The 15,565-nt window shown below is 40.9% G+C and overlaps 2 protein-coding genes and 1 long non-coding RNA gene across 7 annotated transcripts in view; 2 read left to right on the forward strand and 1 right to left on the reverse strand.

The window, feature by feature from the left end:
- The window catches only part of LOC126937677 (uncharacterized), a 67,670-nt gene extending 56,936 nt beyond the window's left edge, over positions 1 to 10,734 (reverse strand). The window contains exon 1 of the long non-coding RNA XR_007719809.1: positions 10,386 to 10,734. This is a non-coding gene — a long non-coding RNA (uncharacterized LOC126937677). The remainder of the gene's footprint in view (positions 1 to 10,385) is intronic.
- The window catches only part of LOC126937670 (40S ribosomal protein S20-like), a 1,038,442-nt gene that overhangs the window by 542,930 nt on the left and 479,947 nt on the right, over positions 1 to 15,565 (forward strand). Inside the window, exon 1 of one of the 3 annotated variants that reach the window (XM_050761299.1) lies at positions 14,096 to 14,108. The exons of the other annotated variants lie outside the window; for them this stretch is intronic. The gene's annotated coding sequence lies outside the window, so the exon portion shown is untranslated. Of the gene's footprint in view, positions 1 to 14,095; positions 14,109 to 15,565 lie in introns of those variants that run through there. 3 annotated transcript variants of the gene reach the window in all.
- SYK (spleen associated tyrosine kinase) overlaps positions 9,290 to 15,565 on the forward strand; it is a 94,511-nt gene continuing 88,235 nt past the window's right edge. Inside the window, exon 1 of one of the 3 annotated variants that reach the window (XM_050761269.1) lies at positions 9,290 to 9,500. The gene's annotated coding sequence lies outside the window, so the exon portion shown is untranslated. The other 2 variants (XM_050761271.1, XM_050761270.1) reach the window with 2 other exon arrangements.

Genomic DNA, 15,565 nt, shown 5'->3' on the forward strand with positions numbered 1-15,565 from the left:
TTACTCATGTTGTAAGAGGATGTTTAGTTTCATAAGAAACTGCCAAACTGTCTTCCACAGTGGCTGTACCATCTTGCATTCACAACAGTAATGAATATTTCTATTGCTTCACATCCTCACTAGTGTTCAGTGCGGTCAGTGTTCCGGATTTGGGCCACACTGATATCTTACTGTCTTCATTTGCATTTCCCTGATGATACATAATGTGAAGCATCTTTTAGGCTGGGTGCAGTGGCTCCCAGCACTTTGGGAGGCCAAGGCGGGCGGATCACGAGGTCAGGAGATCAAGACCATCCTGGCTAACATGGTGAAACCCCATCCCTACTAAAAATACAAAAAATTAGCTGGGTGTGGTGGCAGGTGCCTGTAGTCCCAGCTACTTGGAAGGCTGAGGCAGGAGAATGGCGTAAACCCGGGAGGCAGAGTTTGCAGTGAGCCCAGATCAGGCCAGTGCACTCCAGCCTGGGCGACAGAGCAAGACTCCATCTCAAAAAAAAAAAAATTACTACATGATACTAAGTAATGCAGAAGATGACTCAAAGGTGAAAGGGACCACAGCAGTGTAAAGGGAGGAGGTTGGACATGGATCTAGAACTTCCTCCTCATTTCCATTAGGCAAAAGCCTGAGAAAACTGCAATCTTTGTAGCAGGCTGGGTTTGCCTTGTACACGCTGGTCCCCCAGTGCTCATCTCCAATAATATTGACAACCCTGAAAACCACCTACAGACATTCTGCAGCCTCCATCTCAGGAATAATGGCTATTTTGTCAGGTAGTTGAGGCAAAATTAAGTCCAATGATAAGCAAATATAACCATTATCAAAATCTTCCATTGAGGTTTGTGAAAGCAACCTAAGTATGACCTGAGAAGGACTCTGTATTCTATATTTGAGTCCTTGTGGATGAACTGTAACCTAGCTTAATAGGCAGACAAGATTGAAAACCTAATTTAGGAGTATGTGCCTGTAACAATAGTTGAGTCTTGGTCAATCCCAGTGGCCATACTTCAACCACTCATACACTGCTGAGTGTTCAAACTCTGTTCAAATAATGCAAAAGCCAACCTGTAACCAATCCAGTTGTTTCTCTATCTCACCTCCAATTTCTGTACGTCACTTCCCTTTTTTTGTCTATAAATATGTTCTAACCACGAGGCATCCCTGGAGTCTCTGAATCTGCTGTGATTCTAGGGGCTGCCCAATTCATGAATCATTCATTGCTTAATTAAACTGCCTTAAATTTAATTCGACTGAAGTTTTTCCTTTAACAGATGGTGTCAGAAGTGGGGCCCAAAGGAGAGCTTCTAACAACCTCCAGAAGCACTGAGTGAACAAGCAAGGTACCCACAGGAGCCACTTGTGTCCCTTGATCTCTCAGATCAGCTACGGATCCTAGTAAATTCTCTCTCGAATGTTGGAGTGCCATAGATTTCTGTTTTGAGCTCTCCAAGTATCTTCAAGCAAATTTCTGTTCCAAACTGGGTTTGGAAATCGTGGCAGAACTGGACTGGATCTAGGATAGGATTTTATCTGGTAATTAACTGGCTTGGATCCAGTTAGAGGCCTCTTACATCAGACTGGGTCAAAAAGAAACAGATAGTAAATGGTAATATTGCAGGGGTTGTAAAATTTGGCTTTTGGAAATTCACAGGGATTTTTGTGTTCTACCCCTTTGCTTCATTTTTCTTGCATGCTTATGTAGGAAAAAAATCATTGGCTAAAGTAATCAAGGAAACCTGACAGCAAAGCCAATATTTTAGGTAAAAATGGGATCCTTAATTCCTGGAAAACTGAGTTCCTCCCAGCTTATATATTAGGTCCAGGAAAGAGTGAGTCTTACAAAAATGGCAAAATGTTGCTAAAGATAACTTATAGGGGAATGTTCCAAATGAATAACAGTGCACTGAAGTCCATTAAAAAAAGGAAAAAATATTTTCTTTTGTGTTGCAACTTGGCCCCCAGGTCTATGGTATGGCGAACTGGGTCACTAGGGCTGCTCACTAGGGAAAGGGAACCCAGAAACCTGGTATGTCAGCAAAAGGGTAAGAATTTCTTATCAGCAGACTTCTGGCCTGTCTCTCTCTGTCTCTCTCTGTCTCTCTCTCTCTCTCTCTCCCCCTCTCTCCCCCACCCCCCTCTCTGCAAACCATTTGAATGAATGGTAAAAAACAAAAAAACAAAAACAAAACAAAGAAACAAAAAAAAACACCACACTGTAAAGTTTTGATTAATGCAAAAGAGAATTCTGAGGCTAGTCTTAAGCTGTAGCAAATCTTGTGTACTTTGTGCCATGAATTTGTCTTTCTGTATCATTCTGTCATAAAGAGGGGTACCTTAAGACATAATGCAGGCCTAGGGAAACCTATGAGCCTGCTGTACAAGATTGCCCAGCAAACTGGTCAGTTATGTCTTTCAGAGCTTGATCTTGTAACCATGTGGCAGTACTTTCTCTTGGTCTCCACCTTCCAGGGAAAAGGTATTTTAGGGCTTGTGTCATAGTCAGCTTTAAAAATTATCTTGAGTGCTTAAAAGCCTTTGCTCAAAATTAACTACTCTAGACTCCTGGGAAGGGCAATGGAGACTGCCCAGTGCTGTAGCTCAGCAGCTAAAGTTTTGTCCTTTTACAGTGGCAGCTGGGCTTTCATTCCCAACTTAGGGAATGAGTCCTTTCTGGTTTGATGTCTGCATTACCTTTACTGTTTATTGATTCTATTCTCTTCCCCTCCACAAACTGCACTGAATTTTCCTTTCTCTGAGCACCTGGGAGGTTACTTTTGGTAAAGTTAAGAAGCCAAAAATATTGGCAGTTTGGTGTGGCTAAAGTCAAATAATAAGATATTTAAAAGGACTCCACCCTGGCTGCGCACGGTGGCTCATGCCTGTAATCCCAGCACTTTGGGAGGCCAAGGCGGGCAGATCACAAGGTCAGGAGATCAAGACCATCCTGGCTAACACGGTGAAACCCTGTCTCTACTAAAAATACAAAAAATTAGCTGGGTGTGGTGGCAGGCACCCATAGTCCCAGCTATTCGGGAGGCTGAGGCAGGAGAATGGCAAGAACCCAGGAGGCAGAGCTTGCAGTGAGCCATGAACCCAGGAGGCAGAGCTTGCAGTGAGCTTGCAGCTATTTGGGAGGCTGAGGCAGAGCTTGCAAGTGGCAGCCAAGTGCAGCCACTGCACTCCAGGCTGATCGACAGAGCGAAACTCCGTCTCAAAAAAAAAAAAAAGAAAAGAAAAGAAAGGACTCCACCCTAACGCCAGTAATCCAATAAAGAAACTTAGAAACTGGTAAATAAAAAATATTGCAACTAATGGACCTTGTTCCATCTATGGGTGTAATCACATATGTGTTGTGTGTGTGATGTTTATATAAAAGAGCTCTAATTAATTGGCATAAAGAAAAATAAGCACTTAAATCAAATATTTTGAAAGAAAAATAAAAACTGTAATGTCTTTTAGTTCACATAACTTTAGTAATCTTTGGGAAATAAAAACAGCTTTAAAGATTATTGGAAAAATATAAACATATGGTCTAAATTATGCAGGTCAGATATTAGGTTTGCTAAATGCTTTAAGGTCATAACTGCTTCTTTGACTTTTGAAAATTGTTCAGTTTACCTATTTTGGAGCATCAGATTCTAGATAAGGCCTGGAGACATGTGGAATTAGCCATGTCCCCTAGCTATGCAAAGAAGGTTACAAAGAAAAGAGATTCTATAGAAGAAAGAATCTTGTATGGTAAATTATTGTTCTAAGGTAAAATAACTGGTTGCTTAAAAAGAGGGATGTTTAGGACAAGCCAGAAAATCTAAGCATGTCATAGATGGTCTGCGTAAGTCATGAAAAGATTCGTGAAAGGGAATTTATGCACCAAAAGTAAAAGTTGCTAAGAGTTACCATTATCACATGTGATTGAGATTACTGAAAACAAAGTCCTTTCAGTAGTATGTGTAAGGAGAGTTAAATATGTCTTTGGTAAAAGATTATAAAAAGGCATAGGAATGTAAATTTTTGCCTAGTTTATCAGGTTAAAGGACTGTTTTAAATTAGGTAAGATAAAGCTAAAGGTTTGAACAAGTTGTGGAAGGTTCATGACAAATTAATCTTGTAAAAAGAAATTCTGTGGGGACATTGGCTAAAGTTAAAGGGGTATTAAGTTTTTCTGTAAATTGAACATTAGAATAAAAGCACAACAGGTTTTTCTTGGAGCACTAATCTGCTTACTTTCACAAAAATTATGAAGAGTTATAAAAGGTTCATGAGACCCTCACCTTGTAGTCAAACTGATTAAGATTGATAGACTTATCTATAAGGTTTTATTAAAAATTGGGCCTGAGTGTGGTGGCTCACGCCTGTAATCCCAGCACTTTGGAAGGCTGAGGCGGGTGGATTACCTGAGGTCAAGTGTTCAAGACCAGCTTGGCTAACATGGCAAAACCCCATCTCTACTAAATATACAAAAATTAGCCAGGTGTGGTGGCACACACCTGTAGTCTCAGCTACCCAGGAGGCTGAGGCAGGAGAATCAGTTGAACCCAGGAGGCAGAGGTTGCAGTGAGCTGAGATTATACCACTGTACTCTAGCCTGAGTGACAGACTGAGACTCTGTCTCAAAAACAAACAAAAAATTTGAGTTGACATTAATAGAACACTAATGCAAGGGTGAAATTTGACTTTCTCTCTTAAACATGATTTTCCTATAATATTAAAGGATAATGACAGATTTTTGTTTGTCTTTTGAATAAACTACTGAAAAAAGAAGGGAAAGATAAGAGACAGATTGTTTGGAAACCTAAGTCTTCCCTCTATCAAACAGCAAAGATTTTTGCCTTCTTAAAATTTTTGAGTCATCATTTTGGCTAAATGAATGACATGGTAACCTGGAATTCTATTTCACGATATCAAGTGTTTTAAACCTTTAACATATTTAATAGGCTTCCCAAAATCAAATTTCAGCTTCACAACTGTCTTTTCTGACCTGCAACTTTGGGAGGCTACAGAGGCTCCCTGAAGCATCCAAAAGAGGTAAACAGTCTGACATGTTCAGTCACATGGGAAGCATTGTCAAAATAAAGGATAATGTTTTACCTTCTTCAGGTTATATTTTACTGTGTCTGATCAATATGTTCCAAAATTGTATGGGATTTCTAAAATTCTTATATGTCTCAGTATATGCTACCAATCATAATTATAATTATTAATATGTTAAGTTATTGTAGACCACAGAAATGACCAAATTTCCTTGTCAACTGTGTCTTTAACTATGACTATTTAAAATCATTTCACAGTTAATTGCATAATGCTGATGCAGTTTCTGGAAACCTCACAAGTATGCAAAATCCTAGGATATGGTTTCTTTTAGGAAGTTCATGAAAGGATGGAAAGGACCCTGAAAATCACTCTTAAATACAAGTTTCTAATTACTTTAATATCATATAATGGGTAAGAATTCCACATGAATTCTCCAATTCCACAAGAATTGGACTGGGTAAGAATTCCTGAAACTTTAATAAAAGACTGATTGGTTTATAAAACTGCTAACCCAAGTAAAACAAAAATTAGTTAAATACCAAGAAAATACTTTGCCAGATTTTCGTGCTAAATGAGTGAATACTAAAACTGTTTAGATATACAATTTGAATCAACTCCATGGTCTAAGTCAAATTACCTATGATAACCCATCAGTTACCAGTGCTATGCACATAAATTGGAGAAACAACTGGTATTCGAGAGGACATGAGTCCAATGTTAAGCATGGACTCATAGAGAACCAGGATGGCTGCCTTGTCCTTCCAGAGTCCTTATTGTTACTAAAAGTTCTGCATTCCATGACTCATCATGAAAAAGATAAAATAATTCCAATTAAATATATTGGTATGGTGACTTATAAAGTTTATAACCAATGTTTGGTGTGTTAAATCCATATTCCTGGGAAGACAATTAAAGCCTCAGGTATGTTTGGTTACCTGATGGGCCATTTAAACATTTTATAAAGGGATTTCTATTCAATTGTCATTTTCATTGCATGTTTTTTGGTTGTATAAAAGCTTTCCCATGCAAGAGGACTGATGTTATAACAGTAGATTATTATGCTACAGGGTATTTTCACCAGGTTAAAAAAAAAGCTTTTTATGGTTCACTGAGGACAGTTGATCCTTTCACAATCTAGACCTCAAAGATTGGATCTTCTGAGAACATCAGAGAAAGACTGTCCTTGCCATCCACACTACAGCAAAACTTCAGGAACTTTAACTTCAGGTTCATAATGTCACAGCTGAGAACAGTCCCTCCATGCTCTTGAAACCGTACACCCACTGGAACCCTGAAGGTAAAGCTAACCAGGGAAATTTCTCCTGAGAAGAAGATGGCATCCTTGATGTGAGCAGCTTTCCCCAAGGTCATGGATCAAGGCTTCTACTATCATGAGACTCTTACCTTCAAATAGTTTTTCCTTGTTCATGCCTGTATGAATAATAGAAATGAAAAGGGGGTCTGTTGTGTGCACTTATGGGGTATACTTTTATTTGTGAAGGTTTTTTTCAGCCAGCCTTATACATGGATAACCTTATACTTTGATAGATAAAAGATGAAGGCCCCTCGCAGGTGAGAAACTTTAATGGCACATACATTGCCTCATAATCAGTCAGAAATAGAACATTGATTCACTTCTCTTAACCCACATCACGGGTCAAAGAGAACATTGGCAGAAGGCCTTCACTCTTCTAAAAGGCATCATTTGGCCGGGCACGATGGCTCATGCCTGTAATCCCAGCACTTTGGGAGGCAGAGGTGGGTGGATCACCTGAGGTCAGGAGTCTAAGACCAGCATGGCCAATATGGTGAAACCCCATCTGTACTAAAAATACAAAAATTAGCCGGGCATGGTGGTGGGTGCCTGTAATCCCAGCTACTTAGGATGCTGAGGCAGGAGAATTGCTTGAACCCAGGAGGTGGAGTGCAGTGAATGGAGACCATACCACTGCACTCCAGCCTGGGTGACAGAGGAAGACTCTATCTCAAGATAAAAAGAAAAAAGAAAAAAAAAAGCATCATTAGGTCCTTTTCCCATGGTTTGAAGTAAAAGAGGCAATGATTAGAAATGTATCACTCATGATAGGCCCTACAGCAGATTCTACTGTAAAGGCTATGGTTACACAACAGATTTTAAATTCTCTTGTGAAAGTTGTGCTAAATAGTAGAATTGGCTAAACAGAGAAGTATCTATGCAACTACTGGCACTTGTGGTCTATGAAAAAATACACGGGTATTATACAGATTCAGTTGTAGGTGATAAATGAAAAGACCACCTAGTTAAGTGGGTACATTCTTTCTCCAACTTATTCTTTAATCTATTTGATTCTAGGTGGTTTGGTTTATGGGCATCCTGGGTAAGGAGCATACTCTAAACTCTTGGTATTATCCTCCTGGTAGTCACAAATAGTAGTCTCCCTGATGCACTGTATTCTCTCAAAGGTTTTAAATGTTTGCACATAGCCATATCTAGAATGCCAAATGGTCTCTCTTCAACTAGAATGACAAAAGTTGAAAGAAATGTGCAACTATTAGGACACCCTAACCTATGAATGACATGCTGAGACTAGAAATCTGAAATGAAAACTGAGAGAGGTGCTAAGCCTAAGTTTTGGTCACACTCTCACCAAAGTGAGAACCTGAACAAAAAGGGGAAATTTTATTAAACAAAATTATGGGAGGCCATTGTTTTGGGCTGAGCTCATGCACTAGGCCCCAACAGACCAAACTGAACCAAAATGGAGCCGCTTGTGCTAAATGTGCCTAGAACAGACCAGGTTTTGTTTTTCCCCAACAAACAGGACGTTCCAGCATAAGGAGTTACCCTCTACCCACTCCTTGTTCCCTCCTTGCAAAACCCACTGTTCTACTGTTTCCCAGTGGGTGTCAAGACCATATAAGTGCATTTACAATGGTGATAGTGACATCAATGACCAAAGTTTTGGTCGTTTTCTGAAAACTGAGAAAATGACCCAAAGAGAGGAATTGTTAAAGCAAACTAAATATGGCCTGAGAAGGACCCCATACTTCTATATCTGAGTCCTTGTGGATGAACTGTAACCTAGCTTAATAGGCAGACAAGACTGAAAATCTAACTTAGGAGTATGTGTCTGTAACAATAGCTGAGTCTTCACCAACCCCAGCGGCCATACTTCAACCACTCATGCACTGTTGAATGTTCAGATTGTGTTCAAATAAGGCAAACGCCAACTTATAACCAGTTCAGCTGTTTCTCGACCTCATTTCCGATTTCTGCTCCTATCTTCCCCTTTTTAATCTATAAATTTGTTCTGACCATGAGGCATCCCTGGAGTCTCTGAATCCCCTGTGATTCTGGAAGCTGCCCCATTCGTAAATCATTCATTGCTCAATTAAACCGCTTTAAATTTAATTTGACTGAAGTTTTCTTTTAACAGGTTTAGAAAAAATAATGGCAAAAATGAATGAAAATCCAATAACACTGGAAGCAGAAAAAGCCAAGGGTTCCAATAAGTGTAAATAGTCCCATCCCTATATTTTCTCCATGGCAATTACTATCCAGCACTACATATATATAATTTTTTTTTTCTTCTTCTCACATTTTGGCTTAGGGTAAAGCTTTTTAAAACAGGCACTGCCAACCAGTGTTATCAAGAAGGTCTGGATACCGTTTTGTGGGAACATTTTAAAGAGGAATGTCCAACAGGAAAAGGAAGATGGGTTGGGAGAACGGTATCAGGCAGGTATCTCAAAACCATTTTTAGGACTGTAAGTTTAATTGATTTGGTTGTAGATGTCAGAGCCGTCTTGGAAAGAAGGAAGCAAAGACTGTTGTAATAATTGAAGCCTTCAGAAGCAGCGTGCCCCATTGCGCACTAGTGCGCCGTGAAGTCTGGTGTTCACCTACGCAGTCCTTCTCGGCACTGCCCAGGCCTCCCGTGTGCTCCAGCAAGGTAGCTTGGAGCTTGTTGGCTTGGTGACCCAGATACACCCTCCAGGGAATATGCCATGCGGTGGAGTCTCTTCCCCAGCACCGCACAGCAAAAGGAAAGGGCCGCTGAGTGTCTGTGGGTCCTGGGCAGTCACAGAAGCCACCGCGCTGGCGGGGAGGAGGGGGACCGATGCGGTCCCTGTGCCGGGCAGTCCCACCTTCTCTGCCTACGAAGGGCCCTTACCCTGCGCGGGGAGAGCGCCGCGCCCCACCTGGGCTCCTCTGCTGCTGCCGCCGCCTGGGCCGATTCCGCGGGCCTCGCCTGGCGCTCCAGCCCGTGCGCGCCCAGCTCCCGGCGCATGGGCGCGGTCAGCAGGGCGGGCCGGGGCGGCGGGGCGCTACACCGGGAGGAAGTGCGGGCCGCCTGCCCGGGCGCGTTAAGGAAGTTGCCGAAAATGAGGAAGCGCCGCGGGCCCGGCGGCTGAGGCCACCCCGGCGGCGGGAGAGCGAGGAGGAGCTGGGGGCCCCGCGCTGAGCCCGCCCTCGCCTCACCTGGCGCAGGTAGGTGTGGCCGCCTCCCCTCTCCGGTCGGGACTTTCTGGTGAGGAGAGGAGGTTACGCGGGACGACGCGCGGCGTTCATGCCCCTTCTTGTTCTGCCTTTCTTGTGCGCCCAGTCACACCGGGTAGGTGCCCGCAGGGCCTTCACCGGCGGAGGTAAAAGTGTTGAAACCACGTGAATAAATACAGGTGGGTTCCGCCAGCTTCGCTCCTGAACCTGCCGGCGCTCGGGATCCAGAAGCTGCGCCGGGAGAGAGGGGCTCGGGCCTGGGCGGAGGGGACCCGGGCACCCCAGGGCGCCCAGGCCACCAGGGAGCGCGGAAAGTGCGGTCGCGGCCCGGCCCTCGGGAGACGCGAGACTGGGCTCAGGCACAGCGCGAGGAATTCGATCTTGGAGCTAGAACTTTTTCGTTTGGCCATTTACACGAATCCACTGGAAAATGCCGCAGTGTTTATCGAAGTTACTCAAAGTAGAAATGTCCCAGACGTCTTATAAGCTTAGACAAATCTTTTACTACAGAAAGAAACAGCAGTTGCATTCAAACACCAAACTTTCTGAACCACTACTATCGTTTAGCATAATTACTCTTGTGGGTACATTTTCATTGTCAAGCAATTTACTTAGCCAATGAACTTGGAGAGCAAGAAAGTTTTATGTAGTAAAATGTAAATTTGAGTTAAGAATTAAGGGTATTTCTTTTTGTTTGTTGGTTTGTTTTTGGCAATATGGCCCCAAAAGCTTAAGCCCACCTAAAAACTATAAAAATGCAATCCATTCTTTTGTTTGAATGTTCAAGGACTAGAAAGACAATTGGAGAAGTGAGAGTTTGACTCTTTTTATGTTGGAAACAGTGTTGCAAAATATTTTGAGTTTTGCCTGACTTACCAAAGATTCAGTTGAACTCAAGTAGAACTGTTGACTGGAAGACTTTTACTTTTCTTTTTCTTCTTCTCCTTCTTCTTCCTCCTCCTCCTCCTCTTCCTCTTTTTAAAAACCTTCAAAGCATTGCAGCTTGTAGTAAAAAAAAAAAAAAAAGAAAAGAAAAAAAGAATTGAAGATGTGCCACATCTGATTCTTCATATTAAAAATAAAATTTAAAAAAAAAAAACCGTTTAATCCCTGAGAGTTCCTGGAAGAAATGGAATTGATTCTAGCATCTGACTTCTTTGTCCTAGTAGGGACAAATTCATTGCCTTTACAGAGGCAGCATTTTAATTAAATGCAACTAAATACATTGAAGTCCTCCTTCTCCCCAATGAAAGTCCGAGCAGTGCATAGATAGAATTCTATTTGCTCGAGAAGGCTTAAATATATGTAAATTATTACGTGTTTTAAGTGAGAAATCTTTGTCAGTTGAAATTATTTTATCAAATCATTTTGTTCTATCTGAATGGCACTTTTGTTTTGACGTATTTAGAAAAATCTTGCACTAAAACAGAAATTGATTTGTGTTATCCCCTGTATCTGAAGTGCACTTTAAAGTGTATTTGAATGAGAGATTATAATCAAATTACTTGATTTATGTCTTATCCTCTTACTCTTCTATCTTGGATTTGAACAGGTTGAATTTGAACACTAGGAGAAAAGAGATTTTTCCACTGAGGGATTGTGGGAAGATTTTTTTAAAAAACCTCTGTATTTGAAGTGAAATATAAAATAGGATTTTATAATAGTCTTAATAACTAGAAAGTTTTAAGCTAGGGTAAAAATGGGGTGTAGACTTTAGGTCTTTATCTTTCCTGAGAGATGAAATTGGTGGAAACGTTATTTTATTGCTAGATTTGCACTTTAGAAATGAATCTCCCTGATCTTTGTTGGGCCCCTATTTGATATTCTAAATGCAGGTCTAATCTCTCTGCTTTTTTTGACGGAAGACTTCTTAGTAGAACTTCACTTATTTAGCACATTGTCTGCCCATGGTTATAATCCAATATGCTTGTGCCAAGGTGTATTTTGGAATTCAAGCTTTTTCAGAATTTGGAATTAAAATTTAGAATCTAAATTTCAGAATTGAGAAAGACATTGCTCAGAATTTAGGAAGGTAAACATACATGTTGACCTTGCCGGTTACATGCCATTCCAATATTGTCTGGAGAGAATCCTGTAATTCCATGCGTTAATATTTCTGCACTTTTACATTTAAGAACATGAATTCTCACTAAGTGGAATGAAGACTATAAATAGCTGTGTGTCCGTTTAGAGCAGGTGTTATCACTACAAGAGCTTCTCTAAAACTTACAAAAAAAAAAAAAAGTCTTGTTTTTCAGAACTTTTTAGAGCTGAAGCTGAGGGACTGAGTCTGTATTAGACTCCATTGAACTATGGTTTGCTTTTGAAAGCAAAGTGCATTTATATTGCTCAATACTTCACACTTTCCAGTAATTAGAAGGGCAGTTTCTCTCTCTTTAGGGAGTCTAAAATAGCGAGATTTTACTGAATTTTCAATCATATCGATCAAAATAGAGGTCCTTCAAGTAAGAGTGGATGTCTCATCTTTGTAATATAATTTCAAACAGCAGAGTTTCTGACAGTCTACGATTTTAGAGAAAGAGAGCAGAAGTTACTTACAGGAGGGGTTACTGTCACCCTTTACAACTGCAGCCTGTCCATGGAAGAAATATTATTTCCTGTTAACTTTGCAACCAGCTGGGTTTGTGTCAGTTATCTAAGCCTAAGTGAAGGCTAATTTTTACTTTCTCAATTTTCCCTGTATAGATTTTTTTCCAGCTACCCCCTGACTTTTCTACTCTTGCTTTGCTGGTTTTAACATTTCCCCTACTTCTGGATTGGTTTATCTGTAACTGAGTGGAGAAAACAATAACAACAACAGGAATTTAGGCCTTTGGGGAAGAATTTGTTTTAAAAGCCTACACGTTGAGCATTACTTTTTCTTCTACAGCAACTAAAATCAGAAGGCAGAGTCCTAACGAGAGATTGTAATCAAATTGCCTGATTTGTGTCTTATCACCTTCCTCTTCTACTTAGATTTGAACAGGATGGATTTGAACACTAGGGAAAAAGGGTTTTCCACTGAGGGATTGTGGGAAGATGTTTTAAGAACTAGTCTGATTGGATTTTAGGAAAGCTCATTCATTTTGATATGATGTTATCAGGGAAATTTTTGGTTTGCTTATAATTTTATCTGACCAAATATTAACTTGTATCCATTTGAGGTTTTGTTTTTTTGTTTGTTTGTTTTTTGCCTTTATGAATCAATTGTGTACGTTTTGCCCTATGTCTCTTAAAAGGTGGTTATACTGGAATCTTAAAGACAGTTGAATTTAGCCAAGGTCAAAGATACCCAAAGAAAGAATATTTTGTTTATGTTATAGTACGTTTAACAAATCCAAATGGCTCGCTTGATTCTTTTCTTTCTGGGAAACCACGTATTGATTTCTGGCAGCTGGCCAAAGGCAGATGGTGGTGGAGCAAGCGAGGACCGTTAAGAATGTTGATGATGACTGGATTGCTGAGGAGTACTGTGAGCTTTCTGGTCCTCTGCTCAGAGGTAGCTAGCACTGAAACTGGGATCCTGGCTCGGAGCTGGAGAGGCGCGTCCAGTCACTGCTGTCCTGGAGTGCTGGAAGGGAGTATAGGTGTGAGGAGACAGTGGGCCTCTAGCCTGGGATGCAGAGTGGGAGTGAAAACCTTGCAGGCAAGCTGCAGGTCTACCGAGCAGGGTGAGGGAGGCTCTCAACCTGGATACTGTGAACTGGGGAGAGAATGTAAATTCAATAGGAGGAGGGCTCATGGCAGAGATTTAGGGAAATCCACAGTTTAAATATTGTTTTACTTAAGTGTACTCTGCCTGATTATAAGTAGCATTTGAATGTTCAACATACGACCTTTCATTTCCCTCCTTCATTGGTTTGTCTTAAATGGTAAATCTTTATTTTACTTTGGTCAGCCTGGTAGTTTATTAATATTACATCTATCAGTTCCTGTTGAGTTGACATGAAAATGTTTTGGTGTGACTTAAGTTGATTTCTCTTTTTGTTTAATTTTAATTTGCAATGAGTTCCTCTTTTCATTCTGCCCATCTTTTGGTACTGCTTTGAGTTATTTCCTTTAGAATTCTCATTATTTCCTTATGATTGGCGTATTTTCAAAGTTTTTTGGAGTACTAATTTTAAACAGTGTTTGTTGACACTGAGAATTCAGGACTTGGGAGTTTTAGACCACTGTCACCTTCCACTCCTTCTCACACCATCCCAGGATAATTATTCTCTCATCTGAGGTTAAGAAGTTATTTGGTTTACTTTATTATGGTTATATAAATATAGTTTACTGCTAAAGCAAAGTATATAATTCCATTTTCTGTCTTGTACCCCTTTTTGCTTTTCCTGGGGTAAACCCTTGCTTTGTTTTTGTGGTTTCTTAGTTTGCACTGTGCCTATCATCATTTCCTTCCCAACTTTCTGACATAAAGATGAAAGCCCTATTGACACCATTTTCTACAGTGTCAGATACACCAAATAATCTCATGGTTCCATTTTTCTTTCTTTTTTTCTGGAATCTTCCATCTTCCTCTTCTTGTCTAACAGTTGCTCTTCGGTCTTGCTCTTCAGTTATTACATATAATAATACCTGAAGAATGGTTGGGGGGGGGTTTGGTGTGGGATTTTTCTTTTTTTTTTCTTTTTGTAGGGATGGGCTCTCACTATGTTGCCCAGGCTAGTCACAAACTCCTGGGCTCAAGCAATCCTCTTGCCTCGGCCTCCCAAAGTGCTGGGATTATAGGCATGATCCACTGTGCCCGGCCCTATGGGGAATATTTGTTGACCAAATATGTTTTCTGTAAATTGCTTATCATACTCTTTGTTGTACCATCTGTGGCATTAATATGCCTCTTGTCAACACTCACCTACATTTTACCTGTCGTAAATCCACTGTCATAATTATTGAAAATATTTCTCCAGAGCTTTTTAATTCTATGGTTATTTATTTATTGTAGCATAGAACTTTTATGATTTCTTCCATCAGGGTGCATTCTGAATCGTGCTTAGTGAAAGATGATTTTTAACTCTACTTTAACAGTTAGCATCCATGTTTTACATCAGTGTCAATGTCACTTTTGTATTAGATACAAAACCAACATTTTATTATTTGAGTGATGAGGATGCTTATTTTTGTGGAAATGGAGATCCCATGAGACTTTAAGCAGATTGCTGGCCTTCTGCTCGATTTCCTTGATTGATTCCTGAAGTGGACACTGCAATGCTAAGTGGAATTCCCCACGAAGCTTGCTCAAGTAAACGTGAGAAATGCTGGATGGAATGAGGTGCAGCAAGCAGGGATAAATATCATGGGCATCTTCAGAGCCTTTGTGTAGGTGACATGCATGGAGATTCTCCGAGAGGAGCAGTCTCAGCCAGTGGTCCTACACTTCCATGACCCTGCAGTACGTTTGTTCTTAGAATGGCTTTCAGGACGGGCTCTGCCACAGCCTCTTTGGAAAACACTGTGTGGCCTCTTGCTCCTCCTTCACCAGCTCCTTAGGCTTCGCTTGATAGAGGCAGAATGTTGTGGTTGTTTTCATCTTAAATGCTAACAATATATGAATTATTTGGTGGATACGGTGCCTCGAAGTGACATTTATTGAATATTTTTGTAGCTAGTGGTTGAGAGTAAGGGTCTGAGGCCCCACTGGGTTCAAGTCCCCCTTCTTTATTTGTGAGCTATTCTTGAAGCTTTTGTAAATGGAGCAGTCACAGGGGGCTTCGCTGTGATACCTAACGGAGACCGTGCCTGCAGTGCTTGGTCCCTGGTGTGTGGTTAAAACTGACATAACTGTCAGAGCCTCTCCCAGGCGGGCTAACTCTGGGAATCTGCCCTGCAGTCTTGGAGGGAAGGCGCATCCAGATAGGTTTCAGATGAGCAACTACAATTGCCAAAGTTAGTTTCTCTGACCTCCAAGATGGGAGAGCTTTCTAATATTTTCTTTTAGAAAAATTGTCAATTGCATAACTGATACACGAGTACATGTCCTTCAGTACAGGATTCAGATAGAGTGAGCAACAGAAAAGCCCTTCTTTACCTCCACCCTCAGTCCCAGCCCTGCCCCC

The sequence above is a fragment of the Macaca thibetana genome, chromosome 15, assembly GCF_024542745.1.
Source record: "Macaca thibetana thibetana isolate TM-01 chromosome 15, ASM2454274v1, whole genome shotgun sequence".
In the NCBI taxonomy this organism is placed as follows: Eukaryota; Metazoa; Chordata; class Mammalia; order Primates; family Cercopithecidae; genus Macaca; species Macaca thibetana.